This window comes from Gopherus flavomarginatus, assembly GCF_025201925.1.
Source record: "Gopherus flavomarginatus isolate rGopFla2 chromosome 13 unlocalized genomic scaffold, rGopFla2.mat.asm SUPER_13_unloc_1, whole genome shotgun sequence".
NCBI classification, from domain to species: domain Eukaryota; kingdom Metazoa; phylum Chordata; order Testudines; family Testudinidae; genus Gopherus; species Gopherus flavomarginatus.
The window spans coordinates 1,290,691-1,304,315 of record NW_026114609.1 but is presented as its reverse complement, the minus strand read 5'-3'; the positions used below and the strand labels follow the sequence as shown (position 1 = coordinate 1,304,315).

Below are 13,625 nucleotides of genomic sequence, written 5' to 3'. Positions count from 1 at the left end.
GGACTGAGGATTGGGATTGAGGGGCACTGGGAAAAGAGGGGACATGGGTTTAGGCTGAAGAGCATCCTTGTTTGAGGATCCAGCAGTACAGGGGAAGGCAGCAGATGATTGTAATTCTTTGGGATATTCTGCGTGTTTGTATGTGTGTGTGTGTGTGCAGGGAAGGAACATGCTATATGCCCAGAAGCCTTTATTCTTCCAGGCTGCAAGGACAGAGGGGCCGTCAGGAAGTTGCCCCTTCAAACCCACACACAAAAAGGCCCTTCTGAGGAAAGGGAAAATCCTGAAGAGAAAAAGTGATGTTGAAGAGGACTCCAGAAAGACACTCTAAGACCTTGGTGAGTAATTTATTGCCTGATCAAGGACTTGAACCCTGGACCCTCAGATTAAAAGTCTGACGCTCTGCCAACTGAGCTAGCCAGGCTCACAAAATACAAAAGCAACTTGGTGCAGAGGAAAAGCTAGTGAAGAAAACAAGTGCAAGAAACAATAGGGGAAACCTGCTGCTCTCGCTGGCGTGGTCAACACTACGAGTTTATATTGAATTTAGCAGCATTAAATCATATTAACCTTGCACCTATCCACACAACAAAGCCCTTTATATCGATATAAAGGGCTCTTAATACCGATATCTGTACTCCTCCCTGACGAGGCGAGTAGCGCTGAAATTGGTATTGCCATGTCGGATTAGGGTTAGTGTGGCTGCAATTCAATTGTATTGGCCTCCGGGCACTATCTCACAGTGCACCATTGTGACCACTCTGGACCGCAATCTGAACTTAGATGCACTGACCAGGTAGACAGGAAAACCCCCATGAACTTTTGAATTTCATTTCCTGTTTGCCCAGCGTGGAGTGCCGATCAGCACAGGTGACCATGCAGTCCCAGAATCAAAAAAGAGCTCCAGCATGGACAATATGGGAGATACTGAAACTAAGGCTTTTTCTCAGCTCATTTCACCACCCACTATCCTGCTGGGGTTGAGTTTATCGCAGGTGTTACCCAAAATTCGGCCAGCTAGTTAGTGTAGGGAGGACTAATGACCCACCAGAGTTTGGCAGAAAGCAGCTGGGTTATTATACTGACAGCTAGGCTCAAAAGAAGAAGAGAGGGGGAGTGTCACTCTCACACTTACATACTCATGCTCCCAGGACAAGCACAGCACTGGAGATGTCAGGATTCTGCAAGGTAAGTGTCCCACAGCACAGCTATGGACAGTGCGATGAAGGTAAGTCTTCCTGAGTCACAATGAAATACAACACAGAGAACCACTGGCCAGGCGGTCCAGGCAAAGGGCATTCACTGGAGGTACAAGCTTGTGAGTGCTCTCCTGAGCACATGGCCCCTTCCCCTTTTAAGGACCTGCACCTAACGTTCTGCAACTAGAGATGACTTGGCAGCATCTGGTTGGTCACACTCCACCTTGGGCAGTGTCCATGCTCTGGGGGTGTGAGTGCTGCCTAATTAGAGTCCCAGACACCTTGTCTACCTGGAAGCTCTTCTGCTCTTCAACCAGCCCATTCATCCCTCGAGTAGTCCAGGAGGGAGCGGGAGGGGAAAAACCACTTCACAGGCATTGAGAGAGGGAGAGGAGACAAAAGTGGGAGCAAGGGAAGTATAACAGACCTTTTGAGCATAGAAATCACTGCTGCTCCCACAACAGCAAGGACAAGCCAGTAGGAGTTGGGAAAATTGAACCCTCATGTTTCTGCCTGGTTTCCAACCAGCAATCTTCTGCATATCAGGTAAATGTGATAACCACTACACTACAGAAACTCTGTCCCAGGTGTCTGCCCCTCCCTTCATAAGGACATAAGGATGGCCATACTGGGTCAGACCAAAGGTCCATCCAACCGCACATCCTATCTGCCAACAGTGGCCAATGCCAGGTGCCCCAGAGGAACTGAACCTAACAGGTAATGATCAAGTGATCTCTCTCCTGCCATCCATCTCCACCCTCTGACAAACAGAGGCTAGGGTTCCCATTCCTTACCCATCCTGGCTAATACCCATTCATGGACTTAATCTCCATTAATTTATCTGAACAAAGAAGGAAGAGTAGTTGTAGCACCTTAGAAAATGAACAAATTTATTTGAGTATCAGCTTTCCTGGCCTAAAACCCACTTCATTGGATGCATGCAGTGTAAAATACAGTAGGAAGGTGTATATATATATATATATATATATATATATATTCACAGAGAACATGAAAAAATGAGTGTTGCCATACACACTATAACGAGAGTAATCAGTTAAGGTGAGCTATTATCAGCAGGAGAAAAAATCCGTTTTGTAGTGATAGGATGGTCCATTTCCAACAGGAAGGTGTGAGTAACAGTAGGGGGCAAATAAACATGGGGAAATAGTTTTACTTTGTGTAATGACCGATCCACTCCCAGTCTTTATTCAAGCCTAATTTAATGGTGTCCAGTTTGCAAATTAATTCCAATTCAGCAGTCTCTTGTTGGAGTCTGTTTTTGAAGGTTTTTTGTTGTAATATTGCGACTTTTAGGTTTGTAATCGAGTGACCAGGGAGATTGAAGTGTTCTCCGACTGGCTTTTGAATGTTATAATTCTTGACATCTGATTTGTGTCCATTTATTCTTTTACGCAGAGACTGTCTGGTTTGGCCAATGACGGAAGGGGCTGGATTCAATGTATCCTTCCAGTTCTAGGAGATAGGGTACATCAATTATCTTTTTTTTTCCTTACTGCACATCAGACCCAGGACTTTCACCTAGCAGTTCTTGGTGCCATGGGACAGAACTGAGCTTCACTGGCAGCAGTGAGGGAGAACGGTTGGGAATGAGCTGTCTGGGGAATATTTTAATCCTTATTTAATTTTCAGAGGATTAAATCAATGCAGCTTCCACTTCTCTGTCTTTCCCAAGGAAATAACCTTTCTGTGTGAAGTACCCAAACCTTTTAACAATAAGAAGTGAAATGAAATGGCCACATGATGGCAACAGAATCTAAGAAATTTGTTAGTCTCTAGGGTGCCACACTTACTCCTGTTCTTTTTTAGGAAACGTACTAACACAGCTGCTCCTCTGAAACCTGAGAAGCCATGTTCTTGTTCAATGAGCATTGAAGCTGAAAAGGGAGATGTTTTCTTTTTGACTTCTAGGCCCACACCTCTAATCCACTACACACCCCTTTCCTCCCACAGCTAGGAATAGAACCCCACAGTCTTGCTAGTAGCACCTTCTGGGCCTGCTATGAAAGAGAACTTCTGAGACCCCTGTGCTGTCCCATCACCTCCTTGCTTGAAGTGCCCTTGAAACCCAATTTTGACTCACTTCCAGAAAGGGTGCAATTTTACTAGCAGGTTCCAAATAGTGCAATTAACCAGCCAGAAGGGGCAGGAGATATCAGGGTAGGAGCCATTGAAATAACTCTGCACTTACTTAGATGCAGACATAACAAGCTCTATGGTTGGTAAACTTACAGAGACTCTGCTCCTGCTCATGAACTAGCAGCCCATGACCTGTAAACAGCTACCATTTGAATGCATCTGAAATTTACAAGGAACAATGACCTGTGTTACAGGAAGGTTAACATTTGTTAGAGCCCCAATTGATACTGTGCGCACAAAGAGAGGTTTAAATGTGTCACAGGGAGTTTGGTAAATCTTGGTTATTTTATTTTTGTAACAGGCTCCTGTCCATCTCCAGCAGAGTTTTCAGTCCCTGTGGCAACTTATTTACCAAATGTAATAGAAACTAGTCCATTCCTCCCAAGTGGATGTGGTTCTTGTTCTTCTGCACATTGCAGCCCATGGAGGCCAAGAACCTGCAAATGTGTCTTCATTTAATTGATGAAAACAAACCTAGACACTTAGAAGTGATTTCAGCTGGGGGACATGTTTGTGAGGTTTTTACGCATTTGCACAGGCAATCATTGAGTGTGTCCATTCATTTCAGGGATCCCTCTTTAATAGAGCTCGTGAACATACTGGAAACAGAGTTATTTTTAATTGAAAGTACAGGTTTGTAAGGGAGCACTTGGATTTGAACCAAAAACCATTTAATCTGCAGTCAAACACTCTACCACTGCGCTATACCCCCATGCCATTTACAAAGGCAAGTCAGTGATCTTAAGGATTTTGAAGGACAGGCTCTGCCTCAGAGAGCTCCTTTTCTATTCCCAGACCACAGGGGTTTTAAAAATGGGGTTTGATTAAACTTTATATATACCTGTAGACACCACAGCTTGCACATACACCAGCATAGCTTCCCCCAGTGACATAGCTACACCCTCTCAGGGAGATGGATTAACTCTACGGACGGGACAGCTCTCTCCCCTCCACTTAGAGCATCTTCCTTATTTATAAATAGGTGAGAAATAACCTCCTGAATGGACAGGAACCAATTTATCAAATATTGCTGTGTCTGCATTCAATATGGGGAACTGGTCATATTGGGCTGGATTAGTAGGAGCGTTGCCAGCAGATCGAGAGAAGTGATTATTCCCCTCCATTCAGCACTGGTGAGGCCACATCTGAAGCATTGCATCCAGTTTTTGCCCCCCCAATACAGAAACAAATTGGAGAGAGTCTAGGGGAGGGCAACAAAAATGATTAAGGGACAGAGGATTTACAAGAAGAGGCTGAGGGCAGGGCCGCCCAGAGGGGTGGCAGGTGGGGCAATTTGCCCCAGGCCCTGCAGGGGCCCCCATGAGCATATAGTATTCTATAGTATTGCAATTTTTCTTTATGGAAGGGGCACTGAAATTGTTTTGCCCCGGGCCCCCTGAATCCTCTGGGCGGCCCTGCCCAGATCAAGATGCTGTCTCCCCACTCCACCCCCTTCACTCATTCTCCTCCCTCTGAGGCCCCACCTGTGCTCTGCCCTCACACCCATTTGGCCACTTCCCACACCTGCTCTTCCTCTTTGGCTGAGGCCTGCTGGTTCACCTTTCGCTCGCTCCTCTCCTCCCCTAAGGCCTCCTCACGCCTCTCCACCCTCTACCCCAAGGTCTACCTGCTGCCCACACCTCTCTGCCTCCTCCCCTGAGACTCACCCTGCTCATTGCCCACACCTCTCTGCCCCCTCCCCTGAGACTCCCCTGCCCACACCTCTCTGAGCCCTCCCCTGAGACCCCCCTGCCCACACCTCTCTGCCCCCTCCCCTGAGACTCACCCTACCCACTCCTCTCTGCCCCCTCCCCCGAGACTCACCCTGCCCACCATCCACACATCTCTGCTCCTCCCCTGAGACCTGCCCTGCCTACTGCTCGTACCTCTCTGCCCCCTCCCCTGAGACTAGCCCTGCCCACCACTTGCACCTCTCTGACCCTCCCCTGAGACCTGCCCTGCCCACTGCTTGTACCTCTCTGACCCCTCCCCTGAGGCCGGCCCTGCCCACCACCCACATCTCTCTGCCTGCTCCCCTGGCCTGACCTGCCCACCGCCCACACCTCTCTGCCCCTCCCCTGAGACCCACCCTGTCCACCTCTTTCTTTGGTCAGCTGTTGTTATTCCTTGAAACATCAAGGATGGAATAAAAAGCTGAGTTTACTCCAGGGTGAGGAAAGAAAGGAGCCATCAACCCCCTGGCAAAGCCCTGGGGATATGGCGGGAAGGGGACTGTCTGAATGATCAAGGCAGGAAATGGACAAGCTACAGCAACGTCATTAACCACGAACACACACTCCTCACGCTCCAGCCAGAAGGAAAAGGAGCAGGAATTCTTGCTGTTCAGCCATGGACACACTTACACAACTGCACAGCAGTGTGTGTGTTGTGGAAGCTGGTCTGAGGAAACCACTGGAATTGATCACTCAGTGAGAGCAGAACAAGAGGGCAGTGACAGCAACACATCAAGCAAGTGGTTAAGGCAATGGACTAGAAATCCATTGGGGTCTCCCTGTGCAGATTCAAGTCCTGCTAACTACAGAGGAAGTTGTGGTCCTTTAATTTCAATGGAGCGGGGTCTTGTTTCATTCTCAAGCTATATCTACATGAAAGAGTAATGTGGCTTTAGATAAAGTGTTTTAATTGAACAGCTGTTGCATGTCCATCCTGTGTCACCAGTGCACATCCATGCTAGCATCTCTTGGATGGCCACAGAGAACAGTGCACTGTGGGTAGCTATCCCACTGTGCAACTGGCTGCAGGGTGCTTTGGGAAGGGTTTGCAGTGCCTCACAGGCTGGTACAGCATCACATGATACAGTTTTCTATCCCATTGTTCCGTGGGCATCCTACTAGATTGCCAGCTGCTTTTCAACTGCAATGTGCGTCCTGGGGTAGAGAGCGTGTGTGTGTGTGGGGAGGAGAGACAGTATGTGTGTTGCGGAAGAGTCCCAACACTTACTGACTGATAACGCTAATAATGTAAAATAGATGTAGTTGTTAATACTAAACCGATTTATCTGGCAAATAAATATGATCCCCAAAGGAGAGGGAAAGGTTAATTTCTCTCTGTGTTAGGTTCACTGTCTCTCTCTCAGGGAGAGTCTGAGAGGGGGAGAGAAGTGGGGGGAAGGTGAATTTCCTCTCTGTTTTAAGATTCGAGGAGGTTGAATCACAGTGATCTCCCAGTGTAACCTAGGGAGGGGAAAATCTGGGAGGAAGAAAGGATAGGGGGGAATGGTTTATTTCCCTTTGTTTTGAGACCAGGGGATTTGGGTCTTGGGTCCCCCAGGGAAGGTTTTGGGGGACAAAGAGTGTACCGAAACACTGTATTTTGGGTTGGTGGCAGCGTGATAAGATCTAAGCTAGGAATTAAACTTAGAAGGTAACAGGCAGGTCCCCACTTTCTGGACGCTAAAGTTCAAAGTGGGAAACAGACCCTGACAGTGCCTCTGAACCTAATAAGCAAGGTGACACTCTGCCAGCGCTGTGTGCAATAAACTCCTCTGCTTGACCTCTACACGGTATGATTTATGTCCTTCAGAGAACAAAGAAAGAAGTGGAGGCCAGGTGACCAGGTTGCCAGGAAAACAGAACAAAGGACAGAAGAGGGACAAAAGGGCCTGGCTGAGTTGGGCTGTTGGAAGCAAGGAATCTGCTGGTTTTGAGACTCAAGGGGAGAGCCCAGGCTCTGAGTTTTGGGTCTCATGAAGATGGACTTTGCTGAATCTTCCTACTTCCTATGCTAACAAAGAACTTTCCTAGGCTGTATTCCAGACCACTAATAAACCTTCTGTTTTACAACGCTGGCTGAGAGTCACTGGGGATTGTGGAAGTTAGGGCTGCATGACTCCTTTGGGGGGTGTAAGGTTTTCCCAGGTGTCCTGCTAAGGTGACTCACTACAGGAAGCTCCTGGCATGGAACGGGTGCTGAAAGGTCCAAGGTCAGTCCCAGGTCGTGCTGAAGGCAAGGAGGTTTCCCCCAGTGACAGCGTCCCCTGGGCAGTGTCACACTGATGAGGACTCTGCCTGGGTTTGGCTCAGAGCTGTTCCAGAGCACTGAGCCTGTGTCAGCCCCCCAGCATGTGACCAGCAGGCGCCACTCTGGCAAAGCTCCCTGTCCCTGGGCTTTGGCATCACTAGCCCCTGCTTAGTGACTAGGGGTCAGTTTAGGGCAGTGATTCCCAAAATGTGGGGCATGCCTCCTAGGGGGGCACAGAGGAATGTTCATGTAAGCACCTCAGGGTTCAGCCAGCCCCCATGGAGGTCAGAGAGGGAGCACCACTCAGTCCCACTCTGTCCCAGCTCTTCATCCACCCTACCCTCAGCCTGAGCCCCTGGCCCAGCCGCGATCCCTTTACTTGTGTCTGCACCCCTCTCCCCAGCAAGCCACAGCCCCACTCCCAGCCCAGGTTCTCGACCGCGGCTTCCAAGGGGCCACAGCCATGGTTAAGAGGGCACAGTGTGAAAAGTTTGGGGACCACTGGTTTAGGATGATGTCCACAATCACTTCTATGCAGTCCAATAAAAGCTATTCCTCACCCACCTACCCCTCCATCAGGATGAACTACGTATGTTCTGCTGCCCTTCTCTCATACAGGAAGGATAATAACATTTCATTCCACTCAATCCTAAAGTGATTTGTAACCCAACACCAGCCAAAACTGGTCATTTTCGGGAAGCGGCCCCATCATGCTGCATACGTAGGCAGAGTAGGTGTGTCTATGCAAACACGGTCTGTTCCTGAAGTCTTTCCCACAGCTTCTCACTAGATGTGAGGGGGGAGCATATTCAGCCCCTGCTTCTGCTTAGTACTTAAAAACTCCATATTGTCCCTATCACTGCCGGCCTTAGATTTCTTCTCCTGTCATGTTTTTAACAGTTCAGATGAGGTGGCCATGTGGTTAAGGTAATGAACTGCTAATCCATTATCCTCTGTACACATGGGTTCAAATTTAATCCTCATCAGATGCATTTAGTTTTCACCTCTCCTTTATAGACAACCATCTCCCCCTTTGGTACAATAACAGACCCAACAATGTTGCTTCTTGCAAACAAAAACCTTCTCAGAAACTCAGACCGCTCCCCTTGCTTTAAATTAAATATCTAAATCCCAGATTTCTAAAAAAAAATTTCTCTAGTCCTGTATTTCTTAGTCTTTATCTCAAAAGGTAACATCCTCATAATCTCCCCCAAACACCCTGGGACTTGACCAAATAATTAAAAGACCCCCATCCTGAGCAAGGCCACAACCGTGGACCAGAGCTAGTGTCTAGGCCAAGCTGTTCTGAAGGAGGAAACTCAAACATTTTCTACCTGCTTCCCTTGGCAAGGTCTGACAGAAAACAAAATTCCGCAGACCGAAAATTTTCTGCTGAAAAACCAATACTAGTCTGTTTGGGGACTTTTATTTGAATGTATTATTACTATTCTCTTCTGATTTATCTCAGTTCAGTGTTTGTCCTCCAGATGTGTTTACAGGTATTGAGTTGTGGGGGAGAGAGGCCACTTCATAATGTCTCTACCCCCTTTCATAGTTTCTTCCAACTTGCTAGGAAATACCTTTGCTACGATGTGAGTCAAGCAGTGTCCATTGTTGCTGGGCTATCTCGGAGAAGTCTGCATTGTACACGGTTCCAGAGATAGTCCTTGGGAGTGTGGATACCTTCAATGGGCCAGCAGCCAGTCTGGCTCCTCTATTGTCACACCTGAAAGGCTGGTGGGGGGCATTTCCTAACCTCATAACATATTTCAGTAAGGCACACAGAGCAAAACTTTATAACTTCCCAACCAATGCGAGCACACACAATCCAACATGATATTAATGTTCAACAGATCAAGACTTTTGAAATGATAGCTCACAAGGCAGACTTCGTACAAACCATGTCATCATTATATGAGAGTGGTGAATATGGGACTACCAGGGTGCTCCTTTGAGCACAGCATGCCACACCTGGGCTTCCATTGCAATGGAGACGTACCCTTCTGGGATAAATGTGGCAGCAGGGCTGACCTGGGTCATCCAACTTGGGCTCATGGAGCTAAAGCTGAAAGGCTAAAAACTGTGGTGCAGATATTTGTGTTCACACTGAGGCCTGGGTTCAGAAACCCTCACCCCTCTGGGGGGTCTCAGAGATTGGGTTCAAGTCCATATATCTGCACTGTAATTTTATAGTCTGGCACAGCCCAAGTCCCATAATCATGAGACAGCTGACCCAGGCTTTGAGACAGGTGCCCTGGGTGTTTTAATCACAGTGTAGACATAACGTTAGGCTACATCTCCAGTGCAATGAAACACACACGGTTGGTCTATGTCACATTAATCAGGATCATGCAGCTAGGTCTGGAGTAAAGTTGCAGTGCACATGTCTGGGCTCAGACTCAGTACCCTGCTCTAGGAGTCCAGAAGGTTGCGAGGGAGTTTAGCAAGTGGAAATGGTAAAACCGCAGTGAAGTATTACCCTGGACTCAATGGCATTTCTCCATTGATCTTTCTGCTTTGGGGCAGGGACAATAGCAAATCCTGCTGCATTCATTATTTCAAAGGGCGGTTTAGGATTTTCATTCTCAGACACTGGACCCAAAGTAGGTCTCAACCCTGGGTGTAAACTAAATGAGCCGCTCACAGATTTTGGGAGCCACAATGGGCATTTGCTGTGAGAAGTCAGACCTGCCCCTGCCCAGATGGTGGGGGTCATCCTTGAGGGGACTGGACCACTGACCTATCAGCTCTTAATACCTAAACTTTCAGGAACTCTATTATCAGTGCCTGTGAGTGTAATTTATACCATAGGTTCATCTAGTTCTGAATCTTGTCTTCTGACAGTAGCCAATGCCACGTGCCCCAAAAGCCACTCCCCAAGGCATCGCTGGGAGTCGAACCCAGGATTGCCTGGTTTATGAAACAAGGGCTTTAGCCAGCTAAGGAAAGCAAAAGTGAATTTTGTCTTAATGGGTCACTGACAAAAGCATCCCAGACAGAAAAGCAACAGGCTAAAAAGTAACCTAGCAGCTGTTGCAGTAGTTCAGTTGGGTGAATGCTAAGTTAAAGGTTTGTGGTTCAATCCCAACCTCTGGCAGGCTCTTCTTTCTCCCTCTGTGCAGGGCTGGACTGTTTTCTGAAAGTGCAGCAGTTCCTTTAACTGCCACAAACCCCTCATTTCAGGCTATGCAGCAGGAAAAGACAGCATGGGCTTCTGCACCGAGTTGGCCCACCTCCCCTTTCATTCTTCTCTTGTTCTTCGTCAGCAAGGGGAAGAAAAAGAAGCTTTCCTTCAAGCAAGGTTCAGAAGGGCGACGTAAGGATGACTTCCTGAGCACCGGCTCCAGTCCTCTGCTCTGCCAGCTGAGCTATTGGAGGGCTGCCACCACTCGCTCTACATTTCCCCATCAGTGTGTGCCAGGGTGAGCACAAGTTAAGCAGACAGAGTTTCTGTAGTGTAGTGGTTATCACATTTGCCCAAGACCCAAAAGGTCCCTGGTTCAAAGTCAGACAGAAACATACTGGCTTCCTTTACTCAGATCCCCTTGCTGTCCAGGAAGGCGCTTCTTCTTCTGCTATTGGCCTGTCCCTGGGATAACTCCAACCCCTGCATGACAGAGGGTGCTGATGTTAATGGAGAAAACACCTTGGTGTCAGTCTGGAGAACCTAGAGCATTTAGGTGTGTCACCTTTTGGAGGCTTGTGGCTTGGCCTCCTCTCCCCTTGGAGGTTGGCCTATAGATTGATGGCTTTAGAGGTGGGGGCTGGGCTGGCTGTGAGCAACTGGGATCAAGGAAACCCCCATCTGCCCTTCTGAGGGCCGAACCTATGGAGGTGTGGTTGGCTTCTGGGAGATAGACTCCTTTGCCTGCCTCTTGGCATCCCAGAGATGGCTACTTGCAGGTCAGGAGAAGTGGAGTTTTGGGGGGAAGGAAAAGAAGCAATGGTGAGGCTGAGTGGGCTCCTTTCTGGCTGAGACTGTGGGCTGCGGGGGGTCTGGGAGTTGCCTGTAAGCCATAAGTGGACTTGGTGCAGTGAAAACTGCTGCTTCATTCTGGCCGACCTGGGGGCGCCACTGATGACTTGGGAGTGAGGGCGGAGGGCTGGCTGTGTGCAAAAGGGATCCAGGAAGCCCCAGCCTGCCTCACCAGGGTCCGAGTCTTCTTCTCTCTTGCCATGAGGAGCCCAGCCTTAAGCCTGCCCAGCATGTGCTGCACCCTGAGCATTAAGCCTTCCTGTGAGGCCTGTGCTGGAGCTGACCATGGACCCCTGTGCAGTACTGCTAGGGGAAATCATAACTGCAAATAATTCTGGCCACAAGATCAAGCCGTTAGGTCGAATGGGGCAAGCTGGAGGCCTGGAGACTTAGTCCGCAGGGCTAGCAGGTCAAGCTGTTTTCCCGCATGTGGGGGAGGCAACTGCTGTGGTTCGCCCTTTTTGCGGTATAATCCAGGGGTGCAAGGGTGCAGAGCTGGGGGGAATTGGCAGGAGGCTCTCTATCATTAGTTTTATGAGTAGCTGGGAGAAGCATTCATGTAACTCAGTTGGATGTGCCCCGACCTGTGGATGTCTGTGTAAGTGCAATATGTGCCACAGATTTGCAGCCTGTCACAGCATCATAGTATGAGAGGGAATCCAGGTGGTGGGACACAGGGCTCAGGGGTCCCTCAGTTCAGGTTTCATCCTGTAGATCTCATCACAGATTTTCAACAACCACAGTGAATGTTCACTGAGACAGAGAGAGAGATGCCAAATGGTGATCTCCAGGGCCTGCGGACATCAAACGATAAGGAATTCTGCACACAGAGAGGACCCTGCTAGTGGAAAATGCCTTTGGAAAAGCCCCTTCTGTCACCAGCTGTGTTCCTACAGTGCTCAGTGCTCTGCGTTGTGGCCTCAAGAGCCGTGGATGCAAGTTGAGTTACGATGACCTTTTCCTTGTCCCCACGTTTCTTAGGTGCCTCCTTCTGACATGTGTCAGAAAAAAACGACCAGTTTCTTTTGGAAGCATCTGCACTGCAAGGCAAAGGCAGTCTTCTCTGCTTCCTCGAAAGATTGACCAAAAGGTGGGAAGAGCAGACACATTTGGCAAGGCACCACTGGGTGCTACATCTCTAACCTCCACTTTACCTGGCAGGTGCCTTGGCCAGCTTAGCCACGGTGCCGCTCTCTGGGACTTTTCTCTCAGCTGTTCCATTTCTCATCAGTGACAATCAAAAGGAAGGTGACATGGCCTCTGTGTGTGGACATCCGCAGCGAACCCCAAGGACATGTGGCGCAGGCTCTCGTGTTGCAGCAATTGCAGTTGAAGCAACCGCCAGGCTAATGCCAGTCACAGCAGCCTTTTCATCAACTCCAGGCTTGTGATTTGATTCTTTCCAATGCTTCTCTCCAAAGAAGCCTTCCTTAGCAAGCAGTTACTTGGATACCAAGGGAGGTCTCTTCTGTTTCCTAGAAAGACAGGAAAATGTGAGCAGAGGAGACAAAAGTCATACAACAAGGCACCACTGGGAGTTGAACCCAGGATCTCCTGTTTACTAGACAGGTGTTTTAGCCAGCTAAGCCATAGTGCCTGCCTCAAGAAAGTGTTTACAACTGTTCCATTTGATGGTCCAGGACAACACCTGCAAATTCCAAAATACAGACCTTCCCCATTTCCCTCAAGACTTGTAGACTTTGAGGTGTCTGGCTCTCTGTGCACAGAAAGCCACAGCTGAGTTGACAGAGGGCTTCTAACATGTGCTTCTCCCACCAGCCACTGTGATCATATACTGGTTAGTGATCTGTGATTCAGTCACAGCAACCTCGGCTCAGTTCTGAGTCATGGTAACCTTTCCTTCAGCTCTAGACTTCTCATTTGCCACTTTCCAAGTGTGGTGGGGTGACTGCCCCAAACAATCAGGAAAAAAATTAAGGCAGCCTTGCAGAGGCGGTGCAGAACCCAGCCAGTCAGGAAAGGGCTTATTGGGAGAGCCAATCAGGAGAAGGCTTGCTGGAGTAGCCCATATATAAAGGGCTGCTCAGCACAGCAAGTCAGTCACTCCTTGGAGTTTGAGGAGGGAGGATTGGCTGCTGAGAAGGAGAAGGAGAAGGAGGGGTACCATGGTCAGAGTAGTGCTGGGTGGGTAAGGGGAGCATGAGTGACCTCCTGGCTGATTACTGCCAGACGGAGGCCCTTATACAAAGGTGGAGGAAGGTGCTAGGTCTGTGGGGAAGTGGTCCAGGGAAACAGATGGTGAGGGTTGGAGGTGCACCCCTTTTGCCTCAGTCGCCACTGACACAGGTGGC

The 13,625-nt window shown here is 48.8% G+C and overlaps 2 non-coding genes across 2 annotated transcripts; both read right to left on the bottom strand.

The window, feature by feature from the left end:
• Positions 1–351: 351 nt before the first annotated feature.
• TRNAK-UUU (transfer RNA lysine (anticodon UUU)) lies at positions 352–424 on the bottom strand. The gene has a single exon. It is a non-coding gene; the product is annotated as a tRNA-Lys (tRNA).
• A 12,412-nt stretch (positions 425–12,836) lies between these two features.
• Positions 12,837–12,910, bottom strand: TRNAT-AGU (transfer RNA threonine (anticodon AGU)). The gene has a single exon. It is a non-coding gene; the product is annotated as a tRNA-Thr (tRNA).
• Positions 12,911–13,625: the final 715 nt, after the last annotated feature.